This window comes from Bidens hawaiensis, unplaced genomic scaffold (genome assembly GCF_021521415.1).
Source record: "Bidens hawaiensis isolate Kalapana, Puna unplaced genomic scaffold, B.hawaiensis_p1.1 tig00002866_1, whole genome shotgun sequence".
In the NCBI taxonomy this organism is placed as follows: Eukaryota; Viridiplantae; Streptophyta; class Magnoliopsida; order Asterales; family Asteraceae; genus Bidens; species Bidens hawaiensis.
The window spans coordinates 2,512,722-2,538,085 of record NW_027491154.1 but is presented as its reverse complement, the minus strand read 5'-3'; the positions used below and the strand labels follow the sequence as shown (position 1 = coordinate 2,538,085).

The window sequence follows — 25,364 nt, the reverse complement described above, 5'->3', positions numbered from 1 at the left end:
TTACACGCATTTACATGTCTTTTAACCTAACTTCTACCCGTCGTTAGTTTCTTTGATTTCGCTTTATAGTTTCTTTGATTCTTTTTCCATTTATTTAATTGTCTCCTTTGATCTGACTTAATTATGATAACCTAATTAATTTTGCTGCTTTCTTAACTAACTGGGGAAATGTCTTAATTATTAGTAGAATGAATAATATAACTAGCAGCAATTCAGTGAAACAAATAGCTAATAGCTGATGCTCTCTCTCAAACAACTCATTTACCTTTAATATAAGTAGATAGATAGTAGATGTGTTAAATACTAGTGGAGTAGGAGTTAACACATTATGAAAGTCATGTTGCCATAGCTGGAGTTGACTATTATCATACGTTTTAACAGATCTCTTAGCCTTTTAGGACTCTAGTAAAGATCAAACAATTTTCTAGTCAAGTGGAATGAGCGTACAAACTCATTGATGCTGCTTGCTGCTTCAATTTTTTTAGAACGACCAACTAAGTAACGCCGGGTACTCCGTACGGCCCCCCCATTGGCTAAAGTTAGCCCGACCCGGCCATGAGTCCAGACGGACGGAGCCCCTAGCGGTCCACCTATTAAGTGATTCCCCAGATAAAACCCGACCCCCACGTCCGCCAAACTTTTATTACTCCTTAACTATACAAGTTTGACTTTGCATTGGTGTCACGTGCTATTATGTTCTCAATGAATCCTCTTTAGGGAGTCAATTTTTCTGCAAAACTTCTCTTGTTAGATAGATACATATTAATCCGTTTCTTCATTGATAGAAGGACTATGTATTTACTCTTATGAGTGTTAGAGATGAAAAATTTTGTTTACTAATAAGACTGAATATTGTCTGTTAACCACTGCTTTACAACAAAATGACAATATTCATAATTTCCTTGTGTTCTCATGATTGCTGAGCTTGTGGATTCTTTTACATGGTGTAGCTGAGGCGACTGTGTGTGAGGAGCTTTGATATTTAGATATGAGTAAAGCATGTCACGAATGTAGTTTATATATTTGGATAGTAGTTATATGACTATATCTATCCTTTAGCAAATTCAATGATAACAGTTCTCAGATGTTAGTTTCTGTTTAGCTAACACAACAGTTATCAGGGTTAGAGAGAATTATGTTTATTGGTAATTATGTGAGTAAGCAGCACTGAGTTCTTTGAGTTTGAGTCAACAATTTTGAGGTTGACTTTATGGATTTCACTTGTAGAAACTAAACTTAGAGCATCCACAATGCAACACACTGGTCCTTGTTTCAAACTGCCAACTCAATATACCACATCAGATTTCAAACTAACATACAAAAACTTTCATTTATCCTCCAGTGGTCTTGTTTTAAACCGCCACCTCATAACCTTTTTTTCATTTATTTAATCTATATCAAGTCATATCTTTTGAAATTAATTATTTTATATTTTGTATGTATATTAGAATATTAAATTTTATAAACTCATAAAATTAAAAAAAAACAAACAAATAATTAGCCATGAACCATTCTTGCCAATAGTGATTTTTTGTTCACCAATAGGGTTCAGCGCGTCGTACACGGAACCTCTTCAGCTTCTAGGTCCCAAAGCTTTGTTTTTAGCAGGATTGGCTTTGTTATTCAAAAGGGGGTTGCGGCGCAGCTTGTTGCCCGTTTACCTGCCACTTTATTGTAATCGTTTTATAGTAAATTATTTAAAATAGATTAATATTGTTCCAAAAAAAAAATATTGATTAATATTATAATTTATTAAAGAAAGAGAAACATTCAAGCCTTTTATTTTATTTAATATTGATTTGAATTCAGCTGGACCCACTTTGAAGAGTTTCGTAAACACAGACTACTTGTGTTTGAAAGTACCACTCCAATGGTGGTGTTGTTTTATTGTCTTGGTTTGAAACTTTGAAACGGTGCCATATAGGTGCCATTGGAGATGCCCTTAGTCACACATATTTAGAAAAGGCTAGCATTAATTGACACCCTGAGAGATGAAAACCAAAGGGAAAAGAGTTACTCACAATCCCACATCGGCTGACTGAAGAAAACATATATGAAAGGACTGCCTATATAAACAAAGGCCAAAAAGTGGAAAAGCATACCTTTCTCGGCCTTTTGGCTAAAATCAAGTGTAGTATCTGTTCTTATCAGTTTAATATCTTATATGTGAGCTGGCTCATTCGACATTAATCTTATTTTTATTTTTTTATGTGGGAAGACCCCTTAAAGTGGCTTGCTGCTTGGGTTTTCATGTGTCGCCTTGGTTTTACACTACCACCTACGCCTGGCGCACCCCTCCAAAACATAGTCAATTTTTAATAGTTTCTTAAAATATAATTTAATTGAAATACAAGATAGCCATATTTAATTTTTCATGTAAAATTTGTGTAATTAGTAGATCTGCTAGACTACTCACCGTTTAATCCAAATTATTAATTTTTATTATAACATATCCAAGTGTAATGAGTTAGGATTTCCCACCATTGATAAACAACAGTTGGAATTGTATTTCTGTATAATGCCTTAAACTTAACTTTTTAGCATATGCATTTATATTGAGTTCTTGAATGTGTCAGGCTAGTTCCTGGACATACACTTCCCAAGCATGGTAACCCTGCTGTTTCCATACCATTAGTTTAGTTGTCAGGCTAATGCATGAGTTGTGACAGGCTTATGTGTATGAAACTGGTTAGTTACCTTTAATAACTCTTTGTGATGGCTCAAACCATAATATGCTTTAAGTTAGATTTAGTTGCAGTGAAACACAGATATTTGTTACTTCCTCCTCTGAGAGATAAAAGTCATAAAACTAAAAAGAAAGAAGAGATTCTCTTATAATCCCACATCGGCTGAGTGAAGAATGCTTATATGAAGGGACTGCCTATGTAAACAGAGGTTCAAGATTAAATCAAGAATACCTTTCTCTGCCTTTTGGCTAAGATCAAGTGTAGTATTTGTTCTTATCAGTTTAATATCATATATGTGAGTCATCAGCTAACTCAATATTAATCTTATTTTTTATGAGGGAAGGCGTCTCAAAGTAGCTTGCTGCTTAGGTCTTCATCGCCTTGGTCTTCACTACCACCATGGCCTGGCGCATCCCTCCAAAACGTAGTCAATTATTTTAGTAATGGTTAATAATTAACGTAGTCTATTTTATTTTGGTAATGTTTAATAATTAACATGATGCTTTGTTGGGAGGTTTTGGTAGGATTGAAAAATAATATATACACTACGTTATATATAATTAATTCGAACTCTATATTTTAAATGTGTTATTATTTTCCTTTGTTTTTTTTCTACCGTATCCACAGTCAAGTATATTAATTTCCCACATACTGAAGGTGCAACACTGTCTTTCTTTTTATCTTTGATCACATGCTAATTCAATCACTCAATCAGTCTAGCCATTAGGGCCGTCAAAGTGGCTTGCTGCTTGGGCCTTCACGCGTCATCTTGGCGCACCCCTCCAAACCACAGTTAAATTTACTTGATACTAATTAGTGTTTTGTAGAATTGCAGTAAGAATTATAACCGTACTATTGCACTTTGCTACTTGTTATTTAAGGGTTGTCTTTGATTAAGAAATGGATTTTATTTTAGACACATGCGCTCTAATTTTAAAGAGACTTCCGTCCATTGATGATATGTTGTAGCTCATGACGCATTGCGGATATTCCAGGCAAACAAACATCCAACATACATGGGTATTGGGCCATTGGTAGAGCAAAAAAAGAAGTAATTTTTTTCCTATGTTTTGTGTTAGACTGTATGATTCAACCAACATCATTTCTCATGAACCAAACATCCCCTAAAAAGTCATGAGTTAAATTATAGATATTGAATTAGTTGATCTGGGATTTCAAAATATTGACATGCTTTTAGTTTCTAGACAAAGGTCCTGACTTTTAAAAGGTGACACGAAATAGACTATTCCAAATCTGTGTACCAACATGCTTGATTACTTCTAATAGTCTAGAATCATTATCCATGATGCTTATAACTTGTTAGATAAGTTTACTTTCATAATCAAACAAGATGCCCACATGCATTTAGTTGAAGTTTGCTTTAATGTCTCAAGAACAACCAGTATGTAATTTTGAGAAATTGGCTCTTTAGATACCGGGTTATTGATTTAGTTTCCTTGTGTTCTTATGAGTTATGAATGCTGAGGTTGTGGCTCTGTATTGCAGGTGAGGTGCTCGCGAGTGAAGACTTCTAATATTTTGATAGGAATAAACATGTCACAGGTGTAGTTTTGATGTTTGGATATATATATAGTAGTTTTATCTACCTTTTAGCAAACTTGATATATGAATTCGTTAAAAGTATGTTCGTAGGTGATAGTTTCTGTTTAGCCAGCACAATAGGCTATCAGGGTTAGAGAAAAATGATCAGTTTACTAATAAGAGTGTGAGTAAGCAACATCGAGTTCTTTGAGTTTGAATCAACAAGTTTGAGGGTGAGGTTATGGATTTAGTTAGTCAGGCAGATTTAGAAAAGGCTAGCTTTATTGTATTGAAGGGAGATGAAAACTGAAGGGAAAAAAACGTTATTCTCAATCCCAAATTGGCTGCTTGAAGAAAACATATATAAAGGGACGGGCTATATAGTCAGCGGCCAAAGAAGAGAATAAGCATACCTTTCTCGGCCTTTTGGCTAAGATCAAGTGTAGTATCTGTTCTTATCAGTTTAATATCTAATATGTGAGCCATCGGTTCACTCGATATTAATCTTATTTTTTATGTGGGAAGATCCGTCAAAGTAGCTTGCTGCTTGGGTCTTCATGCGTCGCCTTGGTCTTACACTACCACTAAGGCCTGGCGCACCCCTTCATATCATAGTCAAAGTTGCTTTACTTACATGTTTAATTAATAGTAACTCTTTGTTCAAAAGGTTGTTTAAATGTGTTAACAAATGTTTGCCTTTTGTTATTTTCTTCCATCCAGACAGAGGATATTGACTTCCCACATACTGAAGGTATGCTTATATAAATCAATGCAGGATAGGCAAACGTTACTCGCAGTCCCACATCAGTTGAGTGGAGAAAATAAATATGAAAGGACTGCGTATATAATCAGCGACCCAAGGAGATATCAAGCATACCTTTCTCGGCCTTTTGGCTAAGATCAAGTGTAGTATCTGTTCTTATTAGTTTAATATATGGCCCACTCGATATTAATCTGATTTTTTTAGGGGAGGGCCCATCACGGCAGTTTGTATTTTGGCCTAGGGTGGCTCCGGTTACCATGTTTTCTTGCTAAGAATAGTAAGTTTACCTATTTTCGTCCAAAAAGGCCACCCCGGTTTATGAAAATTTTTATATGTATTGAGTCCGGCTACCCCAATGTTTTCGTCCAAGCTTCGCAGTGGATCAAATGTGGGTCTAGGTTTGAGTAAGGGACAAGGAAAGGAAATGAAGGAGAAGATGAAAGTCGATGGTGGTCATGGCGGTGTGAGGTGTTATAAAGGTGGTGTAAACGAGCCGCGCTCGAGCTTGTCAATACTCAAGCTACCGAAAGCTCGAACTTGGCTCATTAAACTTAAGTGTACTTGAGCATGAACGCGACTCGTTTAGAGCTCTACTTGCAAAGTTTTAGCTTGACTTGTGAGTAGCCCGGCTCACGCTGTGCTCATTTATTAGTTATAAATAAATTACTTAATTATTGCCTTGGTCTTGCACTATTGCCTTGGCCTGGTGCACTCCACCAAACCATAGTTAAATTTACCTGATGCTATAAATACTATTATACCTTTACATTGTTTTGTGATAACCTGTACTTAAGTCTTCAAAGAATTGCATTAAAAATTACACACATTTTGGCTTAAGACAAGTTCAGTAAAACTCATGTTTTGCGATAACTGTAATATTGCACTTAGTTAATTTTTGTTATTGGCGCTGTCTTTGGTTAGGACATTTATTTTGTTTCAGACACTCGTTTTCTAGTTTTAAAGGATCCATCCATCGATGATCTGTGTAGCTCATGAGGCATTGCGGTTATTCTAGACGGACAAACATCCAAGACACATGGGTAATGGTAGAGCAAAAAAAGGTAACCTTTTTTCTATGTTTTGTGTTAGATTATGTTAATTAACAAAATCCCATCATTTCTCATGAACCAAACATCCCCTAAAAATGAGTTAAGCCATATATATATATATTGAATGAGCTGGGAAATCAATTCAAGCGCCATCTTTAAGGTCTTTTGGATCATTATGAATTGCTCCTTTTGATATATTAAAATTTTATTTCATGAAATGCAATTGCAATGCCAGATTCTATTAGTAAAGAAAATTCTCCACCGGTTTCAACTCAAAAGAGCATATATACACAAATAATATATGGGAAGACAATGGCCATCGATTATCAGCTAATGAACCAGACACAAAAAACTTGTTGGTTTTTAGTATAGAGGATAAAACCAATGAAAACGACTGACCTTACCTCCTTTGGACCACCGGTTTTTGAAAACCAGATTGACAACCTGAACTGCGGATTTCGATGATGGTCTGGATTATAAAACATTGTAAATAATTTTAGTTTCGAGACAAATGTCCTGGTTTTTAAAGTGTGACGCTAAATAGATGTCACCTCCAAATCTGTATACCACTTTGCTTGATTACCTTTAATAGCCTGGAAATATCGTTTATGATGCTTATAATTTGTTAGATAAGTTTACTTTTATAATCTTACAAGATGTAGGCACGCGCTAAAGTTTACGTAAATGGGTCAAGAACAACTGACTTGTAATTTTGAGAAATTGGTGATTAAGACAAGAAGTTATTATTTAGTATGTTAGGTAACACCATTGTAAGACCATGCATAGTCAAAACTAGTCATAACCGGGCATTTTACGCTATGTGGCGCCTAGTCAGCTTTTGGACATTTTATAAAAAGTGGGTGTAGTGGGAAAAAGACCCCAAAACACCTTTCTCTCTCTCACACAAAACCCTCAAAACTCGTGCCACACTAGCGTTTTGTATGAAACGCTTGTTCCAAAATACCCCCCCGGGGGGGGGGGGGTGCCCCCGGCGTTTTGGGCATACAACGCCGCAATGAAGGCCGAGTATGCATGGTCTAAGTGTTTTCATATTTCAAGTATTGAATCATGAATTGAAAATGAAAATTTATGAAAGGTGAAGGTTGTTGAAGTTGTTAATTTTGTCTAATTTTGACCTAAAGGCGATTTGAACAGTTATAAGTTTTGTTGGTATAAAATATGTATTGAGGTTTGTTTGGAAAGTTAATCTGATAATTGTTCAAAAGTTTGAATTTTGGTCTTAAATCAAGAAGTTGCATTAACAGGTAAAAGGGTTATGACACATGCATGCACATGAGTGAATAAAATTTTTGGTTCTAAATATTTTGTTTATTACTATTAAAGAGAATTCAACCGCTCGAGGAATGGTATCAATGCTTTGTAACACCCATCACCTAGGCATCAAAGAATTTATCATTTCTTTACAACCAAACATGCTTTTCAAAAAAGTGAAACATTTACTATTAAAATTGAATTTCACAATGGTAAGTTTTAATCCAAAAATCAATTATTTAAGATGTTTCATTAATCTTTTGTTAGCAAAATATTTATATTTATATTTATATTTTATAAATATGAGAAATCATTGATGCTGTTTTAACTTTTTATTTCCTTTAGTGCAACTTATTCAAACTTTCCCACACAAACCATAAAAGCAAAACAGTTAAAAGTGAAAGCAAATATTTATTTTCCGCCGAAAGAAAGCACTTCACAATATCCTATGAACTTATACAATAATATAATTTCAAACATAATTACCGTTACTGTTTACACTATCATACATTCATCAACAATGGCATCAAACCAAAACTTGAGAGACCTTCAATGGCTTCTCCAATCAATACAAACCGAAACTCTCGAATTTAAAAGCATTTCATTCCATCTTTCTCAACCAACATCTTGTTGTCACCAAGAAACCAATGATTCTATTCACATTAATATTTCAAATGAATCCCATTTCCAGTTTTCTAACATTCTCACACTCGTATCATCATCGTCCAAAACACGACTTTCGTTACAGAATCTCGAGTTTTACCAGGTTGAGTGGGATATAGAAGAAGTAAAGAATCTTGAGATCTTGCTTGATAATTCGTCGAATGTGAAACGAGTCGAGTTCAAGAAATGTAAGCTGGATTTTGAGTGCATGGACCGGTTAGCGAAGATATTGAAGAAGAATGAAGTGGTTAAAGAGATCATGTTGTCTGAATCAAGAATCGGTTCATATGGAGCTTGTTTAATAGCTTCAGCTTTAAAGGTAATGCTAATTGTATATAGTATACGTTGGACGTAATTTCGGACTCCAAGTCACAAGTCGGTGAACTTGAGGGACCAATAATGACAAGTCGTTCATAGTTGGTTTTGAGATATTGTAATAAATTTTTGAGTTATAATTTCTGATTAATAAACGAGAATTAGTCGTTTACTTTGTGTTTGATTATCGATCGGGACTTGAGTATATTTGTTCAAATATTTTCTGATTACTTTTACAGGTGAATACTTGTTTAGAAGAGTTACAAATATGGGAAGATTCAATAGGATCAAAAGGGGCAGAAGAAATATCCAAAATGATCGAAGCGAATTCGACGTTGAAGGTGTTGACCATCTTTGACTCGAGTTCGATCACAGCGACTCCATTGATATCTGCAGTGCTAGCAAGAAACCGATCGATGGAAGTTCATGTATGGAGTGGAGAGCATGATAAGAACACAAGCTCAAAAGTGGTTGAATTCGCACCCGAAAGTAGCACATTACGGATATACAGGATAACAGTTTCAGGCGCATGCAGGGTGGCTTGTGCTCTAGGGTGGAACACAACTGTTAAATCTCTTGACCTGACCGGGGTCCGGTTGAGATCCCGCTGGGCCAAGGAGTTTCGGTGGGTTCTTGAACAGAACCGGAGTCTAAAAGAAGTTCGTCTCTCGAAAACATGCTTAAAAAACAAGGGAGTTGTTTATGTTGCAGCTGGACTTTTCAAGAACCGCAGCTTGGAAAACTTGTATTTAGATGATAACCGGTTTAATGGGGTTGGTGTTGAACACTTGCTTTGCCCGTTAACTCGGTTTTCCACTCTTCAAATTCAAGCGAATATAACTTTAAAGTCGATAACATTTGGAGGGAAAAGAACAAAGATCGGGAGGGGCGGTTTGGTTGCGATTTTGCAGATGTTGAGCAGTAATCAGACAGTAACAAGATTGGGTATATATGAAGATCAAAGCTTAAAACCACAAGATTATATTAGAGTTTTTAAAAGTTTGGAGAAAAATGCTAGTTTGAAGTGTTTGTCTCTGCAAGGCTGCAAAGGGGTTGATGGCGATTTGGTATTGAAGGCGATAATGGAGACTTTGCAGGTGAATCCATGGATTGAGGAGATTGATGTTGCAATAACCCCACTGCAGATTTGTGGGAAAGCTGAAGAAATATATCTGAAATTGGGTCAAAATGCAAAATCTGAAGCTGAACCTGAACTTGATTTGCTCAAGGATATGCCCATGACAGTGCCTAAAAGCTGCAGAATATTCATTTGTGGGCAAGAATTTGCTGGTAAGTTTGATCATGATATTTATTTTGTAAAGTTACTTTTGCTAAAGGTGTTAAACGGGCCTTTTTCGCGGGGTGACGGGTCACACACGACCGAACCCGCCTGAAAATCGTGTAAGACATTTAGCCTTAACAAAATACGGGTTTTCACAAGTTGACGTGAACATGATTAGTTTATCCCAAATGTTTTTTTTCTATATATATATTTTTCCATATTAATAGTTTAAAGTTACAAATTTACTACAAATAATACAAATGAATATAAATAATTGTGTTTACACTATAAAAACATATGTTCATTTATCTTTTATGTTTTGGCATAAAACACTTATTCAAAATAGTTATGACAAATCGCATAGTTTTATTTTTTATAAACATAAATGAGTTAAATGGGTCAACCTGTTTAACTAAACAAGTAAGCATGTCCGCTGGTCGGTTAGATCCGAATCTGTTACGAACCCCAATCTTGTGAATTTCATGTTCGGTTTATGTTGTGTTTTCATGTCCTGTTAGAACTTAGAAATTCACAGAAATATTATTAATTATTATTACTCTCATTGAAGTATATATGCCATCTCTTTTGCTCTTGTTTAATCAATTTACGATATAATGAGCATACATCATCTTCATGTAGGAAAAACCACATTATGCAACTCCATATCACAAAACCTGTCTTCTTCAAAGCTACCATACCTTGATCAAGTCAAAACTCTAGTAAATCCAGTTGAGCAAGCGATTAAAACTTCCGGAATGAAGGTAAAAACTTTCAAAGACGAAGACACAAAGCTTTCGATATGGAACCTAGGAGGTCACCACGAGCTCTTTTCCGTCCACGACCTCATGTTCCCTGGGCACGGGAGCGCTTCATTTTTCGTAATCGTTTCAAGCTTATTCCATAAACCAAACAACAAAGAACCAAAATCACCGTCAGAGTTGGAAGAAGACCTGCAGTACTGGCTCAGGTTCATAGTTTCCAACTCAAAAAGAGCAGATCAGCAGTGCATGCTAACAAATGTTACCATGGTGCTAACACACCATGATAAGGTGGATCCGACGTCACTGGATTTCCAGCATACTGTAAACGCGGTTCAGAGAGTTAGAGATAAGTTCCAAGGGTATGTCGATTTCTATCCAACCGTATTCACAGTTGACGCAAGATCATCCGCTTCAGTGAGTAAACTCACACATCATATTAGAAAAACCAGCAAGACTGTGCTGCAACGTGTCCCGAGGGTCTACGAACTCTGCAACGATCTCATAACATTATTATCCGACTGGAGGTCGGAGAATCATGACAAACCAGCGATGAGGTGGCGAGAGTTTAGTGATTTGTGCCAGATTAGAGTTCCGTCTTTACGTGTTCAATCGAGAAGCAATCACATTGTAAAGAGAGTGGAGATGAGGCTAAAGGCGGTTGCCACGTGTCTTCATAGCATAGGAGAGGTGATATATTTTGAAGATTTAGAGTTTTTGATTTTGGATTTCCAGTGGTTTTGCGGTGAGGTGTCGGTCAGCTAGTGAAGTTAAACGTTAGAAAGACGAACTCTAACGAAGATGTTAACGGTGGATTTGTGAGTAGACAAGAGTTGGAGAAGATTCTGAGAGGAAGTTTGCATAGCCAGATTCCAGGGATGGGTTCCAAGATTTTCGGGAACTTGGATGCGGGTGATCTGGTGAACATGATGCTGAAACTGGAATTATGTTACAGACAAGACCCGTCTGATCCGGAATCTTTGCTGCTGATTCCTTCTCTTCTGGAAGAAAACAGAACGAGAATACCGAGGTGGCAGTTGGTCACATCTGATTGTGTGTTTGCAGGAAGACACCTTGAATGTCATGACTCGAGTCACATGTTCCTCACCCCCGGGTTCTTCCCAAAATTACAGGTATGTTCATTAGAAACTGCTTGTTTCTTGTTGCCCATTTTCCTGCCACTTTATTGTAATCGTTTTTAGTTTAATGAGAAATCGGCTATATTAAAAAAATAAAAAAATTCTTTTTTTTATTTGGAAATAGTTTCAACTACACAACAAGATCATAGGACTCAAAAGCCAACATGGTGCAACATACAGTCTAGAAAAACACCTCATCTTGATCAACATCAATGGCGTCCACATTCGGGTCGAGCTGGGAGGACAGCTCGGGTACTATATTGATATTCTTGCCTGCTCCACCAAAAACTTAACCGAAACCATTAAGCTCTTTCGAGAGCTTCTATACCCATCAATCCAAAACCTTTGTCACGGGTTAATTTTAACTGAAAACGTCATTCGTCCAGAATGTGTCAAGAATCTAACACCCCCACGATACCGAAAAACCCAATGTGTATCACTCCCTCAGTTAAAGCAGACTTTGCTCTCGGTTCCAGCAGACAGCATGTATGATTATCAGCATACTTGGAGCCCAGTCTCGGATTCGGGCCGACCCGTTTTGAGAGCCGGGTTTGACCTTGCTCGGGATTTACTATCCGATGATGACTTCAGAGAAGTACTTCATAGAAGGTATCATGATCTTTATAATCTAGCTGTGGAGTTACAAGTGCCTACAGATACCGATTCAAACGGGCAAAATCGCCCTCAAGAAGATGAAACTGGTAAAGTTGACCCGTCATTTGCTGGAATCGCTAAAGGCGTGGAAGAGGTGATCCAGAGGCTCAAGATCATTGAGATGGAAATCAGAGACTTGAACCAAGAAATCCAAGGGCTGAGATACTATGAACATAGGCTACTGACCGAGCTTCATCGAAAAGTTAATTATTTAGCAAACTATAACGTTCAGATAGAAGAAAGAAAGGTTCCAAACATGTTTTATTTTGTGAAAACCGAGAATTACTCGAGAAGATTGGTGACAAACATGATATCCGGAATGACTGCACTTCGGCTTCACATGTTGTGCGAGTTCAGAGGCGAAATGCATGTTGTTGAAGATCAAATGGGGTGTGAAATGATGCAGATAGATAACCGAGCAGTGATATCTTTGGCTCCATACATGAAAGGTTTCATGAAGCTGCTGACATTTGCATTAAAAATAGGAGCTCATATAGCTGCAGGAATGGGTGAGATGATACCGGATTTGAGCAGAGAAGTGGCGCATCTGGCGGGAAACCCGCTTGCATACGGGGCAGCAGGTGTGGCAGCAGCTGGGGTGGTGGGGGCTGCGGCTGCTGGTGGGAGCAGAGGGAGGTCAACCGACATTCAGCAAGATATGAAAGCAGCACAGCAGTGGGTTGTGGATTTTTTAAGGGAAAGAGGGTGCTCTACAGGGAAAGATATTGCAGAAAAGTTTGGGCTGTGGAGGGTCAGATACCGAGATGATGGTCAGATTGCGTGGGTTTGCAGACGACATATGTATACAAGATCAAATGAAATATTCGAGGTACCTATGTGACGAAACAGAGAGGTGAAAGATGATTTAGTAGTTTGTAATCACATTATATTTCTAATTTATCAGTTAGCTCACACAATTAATCTGCAATTCTTTCTTTCTATTCATCTTTATTCTCTTTTAAGTACATTGAGCTATCCAAGTAACTTGCTAACTATTAACACAATTATCCCAACAATTACAACTTGTCCAATATTTATTAAATGCTAACTGTTTGTAGCATAGCCGAGCCAAACATTATATAGAACAGAAACATTTTTTACTGCAAACTAGAGGGGGTGCGGCCAAGGTGGTAGCGTAAGACCAGGGCGACGCATGAAGACCCAAGCAGCAAGCTACTTTAACGGGTCTTCCCCCATGAAAAATAAGATTAATATCAAGTGAGCTGGTGGCTCACATATTAGATATTAAACCGATAAGAACAGATACTACACTTGATCTTAGCCAAAAGGCCGAGAAAGGCATGCTTGGTATCCTCTTGACTATGATTTGGAGGGGTGTGCTAAGCCTTAGTGGTAGTGTAAGACCAAAGCAACGCATAAAGACCCAAGCAGCAAGCAACTTTGACAGGTCTTCCCCATAAGGAATAAGATTAATATCGAGTGAGCCAATGGCTCACATATCAGATATTAAACTGATAAGTACATATACTACACTTGATCTTATCCAAAAGCCCGAGAAAGGTATGATTATTCCCTTCTTGGGCCGCTGACTATAAAGGTAGTCACTTCATGTATGTTTTCTTCACTCAGCCGATATGTTATTCCCTTCTTTGGCCGCTGACTATAAAGGTAGTCACTTCATGTATGTTTTCTTCACTCAGCCGATATGGGAGGGACTGAGAATGACTTTTTCCTTTGTCATTTCAGAATTTTACATGTCTAATAAACTGTAAAAAGGATAAAATGTACATTTGATTGACACTCAATCAGCACTTCAAATCGTTTATAAAAGACTATATAGGGAACTTACTTGATTCATTCTGGCATCACTCGTTACTGCCTCAGCTCATCCAAACTTACTTACAAGGTCGTATATCTGCCTCGGTTCATCCAACTGCATTAGTTATGAAAGCAACGTTTAAAGATAAAAAGGAAGATAGTGTTGCACCTTCTTCAGTATGTGGGAAATTAATATCCTTAACGGTGGATACGGAAGAAAAGAACAAAGGCAAATAAAACATATTTGTCCATCCTACCAAAAACATCTTCTATAAACAACCTTTCAAAACAAAAAAATAGACTATTTTTAAACATTGAAATAAAACAAATTTAACTATGTTTTGGAGGGGTGCGCCAGGTCTTAGTGATAGTGTAAGACCAAGGCGACGCGTGAAGGCCCAAGCAGCAAGCTACTTTGACGGGCTTTCCCCCATAAAAAATAAGATTAATATCGAGTGAGCCAATGGCTCACGTATCAGATATTAAACTGATAAGAACAGATCATACACTTGATCTTAGCCAAAAGGCCGAGAAAGGTATGCTTAGTATCCTCTTGGGCCGCTGATTGTATGGGCACATCCTTCACACAAGCATTCTTCACTCAGCCGATGTGGGACACAGATTATTGAGTTCCCTTTGGTTTTCATCTTTCAGGATTTCTAAATCCTGTTAATACTAGCCAGCCATTTAAGTTGAACTGATAAGACTCGTTTTGTTACTATATTCCAATCATGTTTTCTAACTTATATCCACTATGAAGCTGGTGAGACAAGAATTGGAGTCGATAATCGCGAGTAAACAAGAAGACGAGTAATTTTTCAAGAAAAGATAACTAAAAAAAAGATAAACAATAGATTAAAAAGAGAATAACAAGAGATTCAAATTCAAATTCAAATTCAAATAAAGAAATTACATTGGGTTATCAAACATGGTACAAGAAAAACATAACATACCTATTTGTAACAGGAATTAACAACACCTCCTCCAAAAATTCAGGCAATTCTTCGTATATTTGTCTGTGTTCATCCAGCTGCATTTTAGTATGAAGAAAAGTTGTATCAAGAGAATGGAACATACACATAAAGAAGTAAAAGGGGGTGGTTAGGAAGCCACGAATAATGTCCTTAACCTCATCACAGAAACCATCTTTCAACATGTCTCATAACCGTTGTCGTTACTTCTATTTACATCAGTAACACCTACAAAAATATCAATAAACCACAAATGAATTGTTAAAATCAATTGAAATTCATTTATCGATATTATCTACTTTTATGCCTACTTAGAGGAAGGAGTAACAGTATATTTCTGTTTCACTACATTTGAACTGCACTTAAGCATATTATGATATGAGGGATGACAACAGTGAAAAAGTAACTAACCAGCTTCATATACATAAGCTATATCAATTGAGACGCAAAAGACTAAAAACTGCAGGGTTACCATGCACACAAAAATAATTGAATGCCTTCTCAACGATATTTACACTTAAACAGTTTCAATGCTCCTGAGATTTAAATAAATTCTTAGTTCAAATATCTTGGTGATATGTAGAGGTGTTGAAAAGTTCGACCAGAGAAAAGCGTATATGGTTATAACAACTGCAATGCACAAATGATCAATCAATTGTTTATATGATTCATACATTGAAGATAGTTAACGTGAAATCCCTGACTTCATAATGAGGTATTAACAAAGTAAGATGTGTCAGCTTAAAAACATCAGGATCGAAACCGAAGTGAAGAAATTTTTTCAGCACCATGCGCTTTTTTCAGCTAAATGAGTTCTAATGAATAATCAAAGAAATGAAATGAAATGAAAATGGTGGAGTTATAGTGGATCCTAATGACTAGATAGATTGAATTAGCATGTGATCAAAGGATCAAGGATAAAAAGGAAGACAATGTTGCATCTTCTCCTGTATGTGGGAAATTAATATCCTTGATAGTGTATACGGAAGAAAAAACAAGCGCAATTCAACACATTTAAAACATACATTTGTCTATCCTACCAAAAACGGCTTCTATAGTTCTATAAACAAGAAATTAATATCCTTGATAGTGTATTATGGAAGAAAAAACAAGCGCAATTCAACACATTTAAAACATACATTTGTCTATCCTACCAAAAACGGCTTCTATAGTTCTATAAACAACCTTTTAACGAAGAATTAGATTTATTATTAAACATTGAAATACAACAAATATGACTAAGGTTTGGAGGGGTGCACCAGGCCTTAGTGGTAGTGTAAGACCAAGGCAACGCATGAAGACTTAAGCAGCAAGCTACTTTGACAGGTCTTCCCCCATAAAAAATAAGATTAATATCGAGTGAGCTAATGGCTCACATATCAGATATTAAACTGATAAGAACAGATACTACACTTGATCTTAGCCAAAAGGCCGAGAAAGGTATGCTTGATATATTCTTCGACCTCTGTTTACATAGGCAGTCCCTTCATATAAGCATTCTTCACTCAGGCGATGTGGGACACTGCAACTGCGAGTAATGTTTGCCATTTGGTTGTTCTCTAGGTAATGCTGATTAATTAATATCTAATAAAATTAGACTTAAAGATTCTAAAATAGTGCTGATTACTGTTCAATAAACTATGAAGAACATAAAGTGTTCGTCATTTGAAGTGGGGTATATACAAATCACACACACTGCCTCAATACAAGCCTACATACTGAATATTCTACTTGGAAGAATGGATTAATTTCCGTTCTTTAACTTTGTAAGAACTCAATGTTCCTTACACTCTAATCCTGATAGCTATTGTGTTTCCAGTTTGCTAAAGGGTAGATAAAGCTACTATCCAAACTACACCTGTGAGTCCGTGACATGATTATTCATATCTAAATATCGAAACTACGCCAGCACCTCCCCTGCTAAGTATTAGAGTCCATAAGTTCCGTGATCATAATAACACAAGGAAATTATATATATTGCCATTTTATTGCAATGCAGCTAACTGACATTATTCATCATCTATCAATAATGAAAATTCTTATAACACAAAAGAGTAATTATAGTCCTACATAGTTCCACCAATGAACTAACAAAGAATCTGACCAGACAAGTTTTGCTACAAAATAGACTCGCAGGGATGATTGTCAGATTGCTTGGGTTTGTAAATGCCATATGCACAAGATAAATACAGGGTGATAGATGATTTGGTAGTCTATAATCACAAGTATGTAACTAACCAGTTAGCTCACATCAGCTAAATCACATGTCTGCTTGGTAACATAGTTGGTAACATCAGTTAATTCAACCATTTTAGACTTTAAATTGGAGGGGTGTGCAAAGCCTTGGTGGGTCTTCTCCCACAAAAAATAAGATTAATATCGAGTGGCTCACATATCAGATGTTAAACTGATAAGAACAGATACTACACTTGATCTTAGCCAAAAGGCCAAGAAAGGTATGATTATTTCATTCTTGGGCCTTTTTTTATGTAGACAGTCTTTTCATGTCTTTTCTTCACTCAGCCGATGTGGGACTGTGAGAGTTTCTAACAAGCCTGATCCAAAACCTCACCCTGAAATTTGTTGTTTCAAACTCAAAGAACCCACTTTTGCTTGCTCACCCTCTTATCAATTAACCGATCCTAGACAAGCTCCCCTACACCATTAAGTGTAAATACAGTGTCCACACCACAAGCTCAGCAATCATAGTCCACAAGGAAATTATGATATTGACATTTTGATGTAAAGCAACTAACCAACATTATTCGGTCTTATCAATAAACAAAATTCTTCATCTCTTTGAGTAAATACCTAGTCCTTCTACATAGTTCTACCAATGAACAAACAGATATGTATCTGGCCAGACAAGTTTTGCAGCAAAATGGACTACCTAAACTGGATGCATTAAGAACTAAACAATACGCGACACCAAGTCCCTTGTTTATTATAATATAATGCAGAGTCAAACCATAGTATGTTCTTAATGAAGGCTTAAATCAGCAAATTTATACCCTCGTTCACTTGACTACAAAGCTTGTTTGATTTTTTAGTAGAGTCCTAAAAGATTTGTTAATGTATCATAATAGGAAACTGCAACTATGGCAACATGACTCTCATAACGTGATAACTCCACTAGTCCTTTGCTTGCACTTTATTTTGAATAATTTTTATCTTTGAATGTATGGCACAGCTTCTGTTTCTTTCTTAGCACAATGCAAACGAATGATGATTCTGATATTTACTTTGAATAATTTTGTGTTTTTTAACTATAGTTTTAAGTTCTAATATTTTCAACACCGCCACGACCGCCCACCCATACATTGATCTCTCCAAATCTGATTCGGTGATATCTATTGTTAACCTGTGATGTTTTATTAGATTAAAATAGTCGATTTAGACCAATTTTTATACCAGTTTTTGATATGTTTTTCTAATCGATGGATCGAACAATTACTTTTACTAGTTTATTGGTATGTTTTGTTTCTAATTCCATGTATGCATCTTTGTTTTTGTCAATTTCTGTTTAGATCTACTATTCTGTTTGACTTTGCATAGGTTTATGCCCTGATTTGTATTTTAAACTTGTTTAGTGTTATTAGATTTAAATAGTCAATTTAGACCCAAATTATACGAGCTTTTGACTTGATTCTGCGGTGGTTGTGTCGAAAAATTGTTGTTACTAGTTTTATCGATATGTTTTTGTAATTATGGTGTGAAGATTTTTTATTGTTGATGACTTGATGCAATGTGAAAACAAAAGTGGATTGTTATCAGCACCTGCAAGGCTGCAACCCGTAGGCTAGAAAACCACAGAGACTCAATCGGATCATTTTACGTTTGAGGGACTCAATGTGCTTCTGCCAACAAACCATAGGGACGCAAAGGGAATATGATTCATAAATGACTAGCAAAAACTCCACCCAAACATGATTTTCTTTTTAAAAAATTGTCATTTCCTTAATTATAAGGTTACATTTCTAAACAAAAAGGAAAAAAAGAAATAAGTTGATCTTGGTATTTGACATATTACATATATGTAATATATCAATATTGTTGTTTGTATTACATACATGTAATATAACACTATTACATATACATGTAATATCATGATGACATGATCAACATTTTTTTTATTTTTTTTATAAATTTTGGTAAAGAATAACAACATATAATTAAGAAGAATGAAAAAAATTATAAATATTTGTTTAAAACGAGTTCTCAAGTTTTCTCTTTAAAACGAGTTCTTCTAAACCATCTAATTATAATGTCGCCCTAGACTTTAATCTGGTTCAACCTTTGACCCAATAAAACTACCATCCGGTCATAGTTTTAAAACATTGGTTAGGCTAGTGGTGTATACCTCTTAACCTTATAGACGCATTAAGTATTTTGCAAACGTATAGTCGACCACTTTCCACTTGGCATGCATTGATAATAAACACATGGTTAATATATCATTAGTTACATTGGGAAAAGACGTGTAACGTCATTTCTTTTTATAATAATATTGTATATCAATAACACGTTTAATAATAACATAGTTTATATAGAGTAAACTGTGATTTTCATCGATGTGATTTGTTCAAATCTGTGGTTTTAGTCCAATAGTTTTAAATGCGATTCTCGTCTATGTGGTTTCATTTTACTTGCAATTAAACCAGAATTCATTAACCCCGTTAAGGCCGGTCGTTAAACTCATCAACAACGTACACTCACGTGAAGTGCAGTTTTGTCCTTTTTCTCCCCAAATAAATCACAATCCTAATTTACAGGCCCCTCACGTGAGGGGCTGGGGTGTAGTTGGAAAAAAAAGGACAAAACTGTCACTTACGTGAATGGCACACTTATGTGTTTAACGAACAGACTTAACAAGATTAGTGAATTCGGGTTTAATTGCAAGTGAAAAGAAACCACATAGACCAAAATCACAAACTTCAAACTATTGGACTAAACCGCATGTTTGGACAAAAACCGCAGTGCACTCGTTTATATATAAACTAAGTTAAAATGATAATTAACCTTTCAAAATCAACAATTTATTCGGTAGGAACGAGTTTCGGCCCGACATGAGTTTCTACATGAAATTGGTTTTGGATCGGAACGGGTTTCAAGCCGGCACAGATTTCCGCACGAGTTGGGTTTCGACACGGGACATATTTTGGATTTGGAACGGGTTCAAATCAAGTTTCAGGTCGCAGGGGACACATACTTGAAAAACTACTCACAAGCCAAGGTCGAGCTCCCTTAAGTCAAATATGCCAAGTTTGGGCTCATACGAGCTTGGATCAGTTCGGCTTCTTTTCAACCCAACTTAAACTACAATAACATACAGAGTTTATTACCTAACTAGTGTATTTAATAAAATTATTTACCAATATAGTGTAGTTTGAAACATAATTACCAAAATGGATATTTTTAGTGTGACCCATCACCCCCTTCATCTTTTTCCTTCTAAAGTCTAAACCCATTTTCTCTCTTTACCTAGACCACCACAAGTCCGATCAAATCCCCGGCGACCATCAATAACCTTCCACTGATTACCATACCATAACACTTTTAGCATCTGTCGCCAGTCCCGTCCGTCACCACCGGAGTTCTCCTCCGACGACCCAATACATTTCAGAGATCACCTCCAACGACCAGCCCTTCTTACACCCTAAAACACAAACTGGCCACCTCCGCTTCATTTCTGGACCGACATAGACAAGGCCAAACATCACCCGAAAGTTCCGACAGCCACAGTTCTGGCGAACTGTTGAACTAGCCACAGTTCCGGCGAACTGTTGAACTCCGGTGGTGACGGACGGTGTAACATTCGTTACTTTTCACACCCGAGAGTTCGATCCATTTTAAATTTTTGGTTTTATAAATATACATAAATATATATTTCAAATTATGTCTTATGTATTTAATAATATATTCGCTAAAGCGACCCGTTTTGTCGTTTCATTGTATTCGTAATAATAGTTTATTGATTTAATAACAATTACGACGTTTTATAGTCATTCCTCGTTCATTTCTATTTTAGTGTTATTCATAAACGAGACTTCAAGTTTTAAAGTGTTACTTAATCGAGTTACAAACTATCCGAGTATAATTGTTTATTATCCATTTCATTTCAAGTTATTGTCAGTTTACATGTTTGTAAGATATAATTGTTTATTCATCTCAACGTTGCCATTGGTTACGTCGATGTTCTATTGGAGATTTTCATTTTTTTTAAACATCATGATATTTTGATACTTACAAGTTTCGTTCATTTAAGCTATTCTCGAACCCAATGCGTTATCAAGTTACATATTCATATTTCGTTGGTTAAATGTTATATTTACATGTCACATTATTTTGACTCCATTATTTCAACTACATGTTATGATGTTTATAATTCTAAATATTTCATTCTTTAATTTCATTATCTCGTTTATTTCGTTTCCAACATCGTTTACTTGCTTTAGACACGATGATTTTATTTACTTGACTTATTGTTTTTTCGCGTTGTCCTTGGCCTGAATGGTCTATCAATATGTTTGTAATGTTATTACCCTTTAAATTCATTATTTTTGATTTTCAACGTTATGTATGAGAATTTTATTATTTATGTAAGGTCTACGTCCTAAAACCACACCATAGAGCAAGTTATATTGACCATCTGACGATAGAGGTAATTATGGGTCAACACGTAATTATCAAAGTCCTCGCATGAAAAATATAATAAGTCTAGTTGTGTGAAATAACTCGGAACTTGGAATGATTTTGGGGAACGGGACAAACACAATATGACAAGAGCATGGTGGATACGCCGCTGGTACATCCTATATATAAGTGTCATTGTTATGTTTCCTATTTGTGGCGTTCTTTCGGGTCATTCAAAGATCGGCGTTATTTTATTTTATTGTATAAAATTGTTAAAACTTCTAACAACTCCGTATATTAGTTGTACTCTTTTAAAATTTATTTTTATTTTAATTTCGGGACGAAATTTCCAAAAGTTGTAAGTCCTGTAACATTCGTTACTTTTCACAACCGAGAGTTCGATCCATTTTAAATTTTTGGTTTTATAAATATACATAAATATATATTTCAAATTCTGTCTTATGTATTTTATAATATATTCGCTAAAGCGACCCGTTATGTCGTTTCATTGTATCCGTAATCATAGTTCATTGATTTAATAACAATTACGACGTTTTATAGTCATTCCTCGTTCATTTCCGTTTTAGTGTTATTCATAAACGAGACTTCAAGTTTTAAAGTGTTACTTAATCGAGTTACAAACTATCCGAGTATAATACGAAAATAATCCAAATCATTAACTTTTTATTTCATTTATATAACCTTTAAAAGTATAAGGTTCAAATGGTAATTTAAGTTTTATTATGTTTTAATATAGAATGAAAGTACAGGGGCTGTTTGTGCAAATAATTCAAAATATATATAATAATAAAAATAATAAACATGTAGCAGCATCACCTCCCACGTTTTTCCGATCCCAATTTCCGGCAGCCGGTTTCCGGCGCCGGCAACCCTTAAAACGATCCGTCGAGCTCCGTTTTGATCCGTTAATAACCCGAAACGACGTCTCCACATCTCCTAAACATTATTATCTAATTTATTTCACCATTTACGCACCATTAACTCGTAATTAATCGAACCGATCGGATTATTACTCAAAACTATAATAACTTGAATTAATCCCTAATCGACCAAAATAAATTATAAACATGACATTAACATACATCTAAACTTTTCCCAATCATCACTTTCAACTGAAACATTCTCAAATATCACAAATTTTGCTCGTCAAAGTTGTTTTCTGGCGAGTCCCGTTCGTCATCAATCCGGCACCATACAAGGTATTTTTTATTTGGTTTTGAATCACTTTGAGCCGATTAATAAAACCCCTAACCCAATCTGATCAAACACAGAACGGATTTACAGTTTTGAATCCTAGGGTTTGTATGAGGAAGATGATGAACCTAGGTTATAATATTTAAAGTTCTGTTTTGATCTATTAACATACAACCTCTCTGGTCTAGTCGTTAGTCCATCTTGTTGTGGATTGAAGGACCCGTGTTCAAACCTAGGTCAGGCCGTTTTTCTGTTTTATTTTCTTTCTAAATATTATCTATTATATATATTAAACCAAATAAATTTTATAAAATTTATATAAATCACATAAAATTATTTTAAGTTAAATAAAATTAGTTTTATCATTTTGTCACCTAAAAACCAATCTTTAAAACTCGTCAAGACTCGTTTAAATTATATACATTACGTTTTGTTCGTTAAACTTTATAATCTATTAACACTTTCATTTTCAAAATAAAATATATCGTTTACACTAATATTTTCATTAACCTCGTAATATTCAAACTTAATATTGATATCATAAATTAAACTAATATTAAATTCATAATTTATTTACAATTTGTTAAAATTCGTTAAAGCTTAACAATAACATTGTATTATCAAAAACTCCATAAATTAATAAAATATACATTAAACACTTATAATTCCCGACAACCCAATTTATTTACTTTTATAAATTGTAGTTAATATTTTATTTTGTATATTCAATTCTAGTTCATGAAGTTCAATTGCTTGGTTTCATTTACACGCTTTTGGTTTTATTTCAAGTTTATCTTCGACTTCAAGGTGAGTTTCTCACACCCCCTTTTTACCCTTTTTAACTATTTTGGGGGTAGCATATATATCCTATCCAAATTACAGTTTCGTTTATTCATTATTTACAAAATACAATTCGCTACATGGACTTGTGTGTTTACTTGTTACTTTCTACAAATTACTTGCTCATGGATTACTTCAATTACTTCAATATAGTATGATCATACGCCCCCCTTTGCGCTCAATACATTTGTTGTTATGAGTGGAAAATGGCCTCATTATCCGAGTATGTTGGTGCACAATCTCAACTGGAAAGGACCTTATTTGCGCTTATCTGAGTACGCTGGTGCACAATCCCAGTTGGAAAGGACATTACTTGCTCATTTACACTTGTTCATGGAATTGTATGATTTTTATGTACGTATATCAAAACTTGTGTGAACTCACCAACTATTCATTTAGTTGACTTTATTTTATATATATGCTACAGGTACAATTATTAGATGATGAAACAGAAAAGACACTAGAACTTAGGTTATATTAATAAATGGACAAGTTGTTAATTGTTCTTGTATTTTCCTTGTATTTCTTGTTACAAACTTGTGTACTTGATGTATAAATTAATTAATGATAATATTGTCACTTAATAGTGTCACATGTGTTTTGGGCAATCTGTACGTCGCACCCGGGCGTATTCCGCTTTAGACGGGGTGTTATAGACGGGACTGATGACAAATGCAAACAGTGTTATGGTATGGTAATCGGTGGAAGGTTATTGATGGTCGCCGGAGTTTTGATCGAACTTGTAGTGGTCTAGGTAGAGAGAGATAGAAAATGCGTTTAGACTTTAGAAGGAAGAAGATGAAGTGGGTGTTGGGTCCCACTAAAAATATCCATTTTGGTAATTATGTTTCAAACTACACTATATTGGTACATAATTTTACTAAGTACACTAGTTAGGTAAAAAATTATCGTTTCTCTTTATATTTATATTGTTTTATCAATAACACGTTTAATAATAACATAGTTTATATAGAGTAAACTGTGATTTTTGTCCATGTAATTTGTTCAAATACACGGTTTTAGTCCAATAGTTTCAAATGAACCCGAATTCATTAACCCCAGTAAGGCTCGTCGTTAAAATTATCAACGTGCCCCTCACAGAAGTGCAGTTTTGTCATTTTTCTCCCCAAATAAACCACAGTCCCAATTTGCAGGGCCCTCACGTGAGGGGCTGAAGTGTAGTTGGGAAAAAAAGGACAAAACTGCACTTACGTTAAAGGCACACTGATGGGTTTAACGACCTGACTTAACGAGATTAGTGAATTCGGGTTTAACTGAAAGTAAAAAGAAACCACAAGGATGATAATCGCAAATTCAAAACTATTGTGCTAAAACCTGTTTGGACAAAAACCGCAGTTCACTCGTTTATATATAAACCAAGTTAAAATGATAAATAACCTTTCAAAACCAACACTTATTATATCTATATATTAAATTACAACCTTTTCATGCTTAATAAGTTGTATCTTATGCTTTGTCAATGAGACAATGACTTACAATTTCTAGCTAAGTAATATACTTATTTTAATATTTAATTATTGTAATTAATTTTGCTTATATTTAGTTTCTTTAATAACTTTTAATGTACAAGGTTCTACGAAATTTCGAATATACCATTGAGACTTGCTTCTTTTTCTTTACGTGCCGACATAATATGCTCAGAACCGAGCCCAATCAAAATTATATGGAAATAACTGTTGTCGACGACATTGCTGCTGGAAGCCGACGCGGTGAATGGAAGCAACGCCGTTGCTATGGCGTTTTCATAGTGTTGGGGCGAAACACAAGAAAGAGCTACGTAT

The 25,364-nt window shown here is 35.5% G+C and overlaps 7 non-coding genes and 3 pseudogenes across 8 annotated transcripts; 5 read left to right on the top strand and 5 right to left on the bottom strand.

The window, feature by feature from the left end:
• Positions 1 to 2,098: 2,098 nt before the first annotated feature.
• Positions 2,099 to 2,298, top strand: LOC143621564 (U2 spliceosomal RNA). The gene has a single exon (XR_013151559.1). It is a non-coding gene; the product is annotated as a U2 spliceosomal RNA (small nuclear RNA).
• A 616-nt stretch (positions 2,299 to 2,914) lies between these two features.
• Positions 2,915 to 3,104, top strand: LOC143621566 (U2 spliceosomal RNA). The gene has a single exon (XR_013151561.1). It is a non-coding gene; the product is annotated as a U2 spliceosomal RNA (small nuclear RNA).
• Positions 3,105 to 4,638: 1,534 nt separating this feature from the next.
• Positions 4,639 to 4,834, top strand: LOC143621546 (U2 spliceosomal RNA). The gene has a single exon (XR_013151543.1). It is a non-coding gene; the product is annotated as a U2 spliceosomal RNA (small nuclear RNA).
• Positions 4,835 to 5,102: 268 nt separating this feature from the next.
• Positions 5,103 to 5,256, top strand: LOC143621570 (U2 spliceosomal RNA; annotated as a pseudogene).
• Positions 5,257 to 7,337: 2,081 nt separating this feature from the next.
• On the top strand, positions 7,338 to 13,013 carry LOC143621537 (protein TORNADO 1-like; annotated as a pseudogene). Its single transcript, XR_013151539.1, has 4 exons — positions 7,338 to 8,295; positions 8,531 to 9,581; positions 10,213 to 11,464; positions 11,595 to 13,013. The product of XR_013151539.1 is annotated as a protein TORNADO 1-like (transcript).
• Positions 13,014 to 13,233: 220 nt separating this feature from the next.
• LOC143621561 (U2 spliceosomal RNA) lies at positions 13,234 to 13,427 on the bottom strand. The gene has a single exon (XR_013151557.1). It is a non-coding gene; the product is annotated as a U2 spliceosomal RNA (small nuclear RNA).
• A 27-nt stretch (positions 13,428 to 13,454) lies between these two features.
• On the bottom strand, positions 13,455 to 13,649 carry LOC143621565 (U2 spliceosomal RNA). The gene has a single exon (XR_013151560.1). It is a non-coding gene; the product is annotated as a U2 spliceosomal RNA (small nuclear RNA).
• Positions 13,650 to 14,247: 598 nt separating this feature from the next.
• LOC143621548 (U2 spliceosomal RNA) lies at positions 14,248 to 14,443 on the bottom strand. Its single transcript, XR_013151545.1, has one exon. It is a non-coding gene; the product is annotated as a U2 spliceosomal RNA (small nuclear RNA).
• Positions 14,444 to 16,122: 1,679 nt separating this feature from the next.
• Positions 16,123 to 16,318, bottom strand: LOC143621547 (U2 spliceosomal RNA). Its single transcript, XR_013151544.1, has one exon. It is a non-coding gene; the product is annotated as a U2 spliceosomal RNA (small nuclear RNA).
• Positions 16,319 to 17,219: 901 nt separating this feature from the next.
• On the bottom strand, positions 17,220 to 17,334 carry LOC143621569 (U2 spliceosomal RNA; annotated as a pseudogene).
• Between the last annotated feature and the right edge of the window lie 8,030 nt (positions 17,335 to 25,364).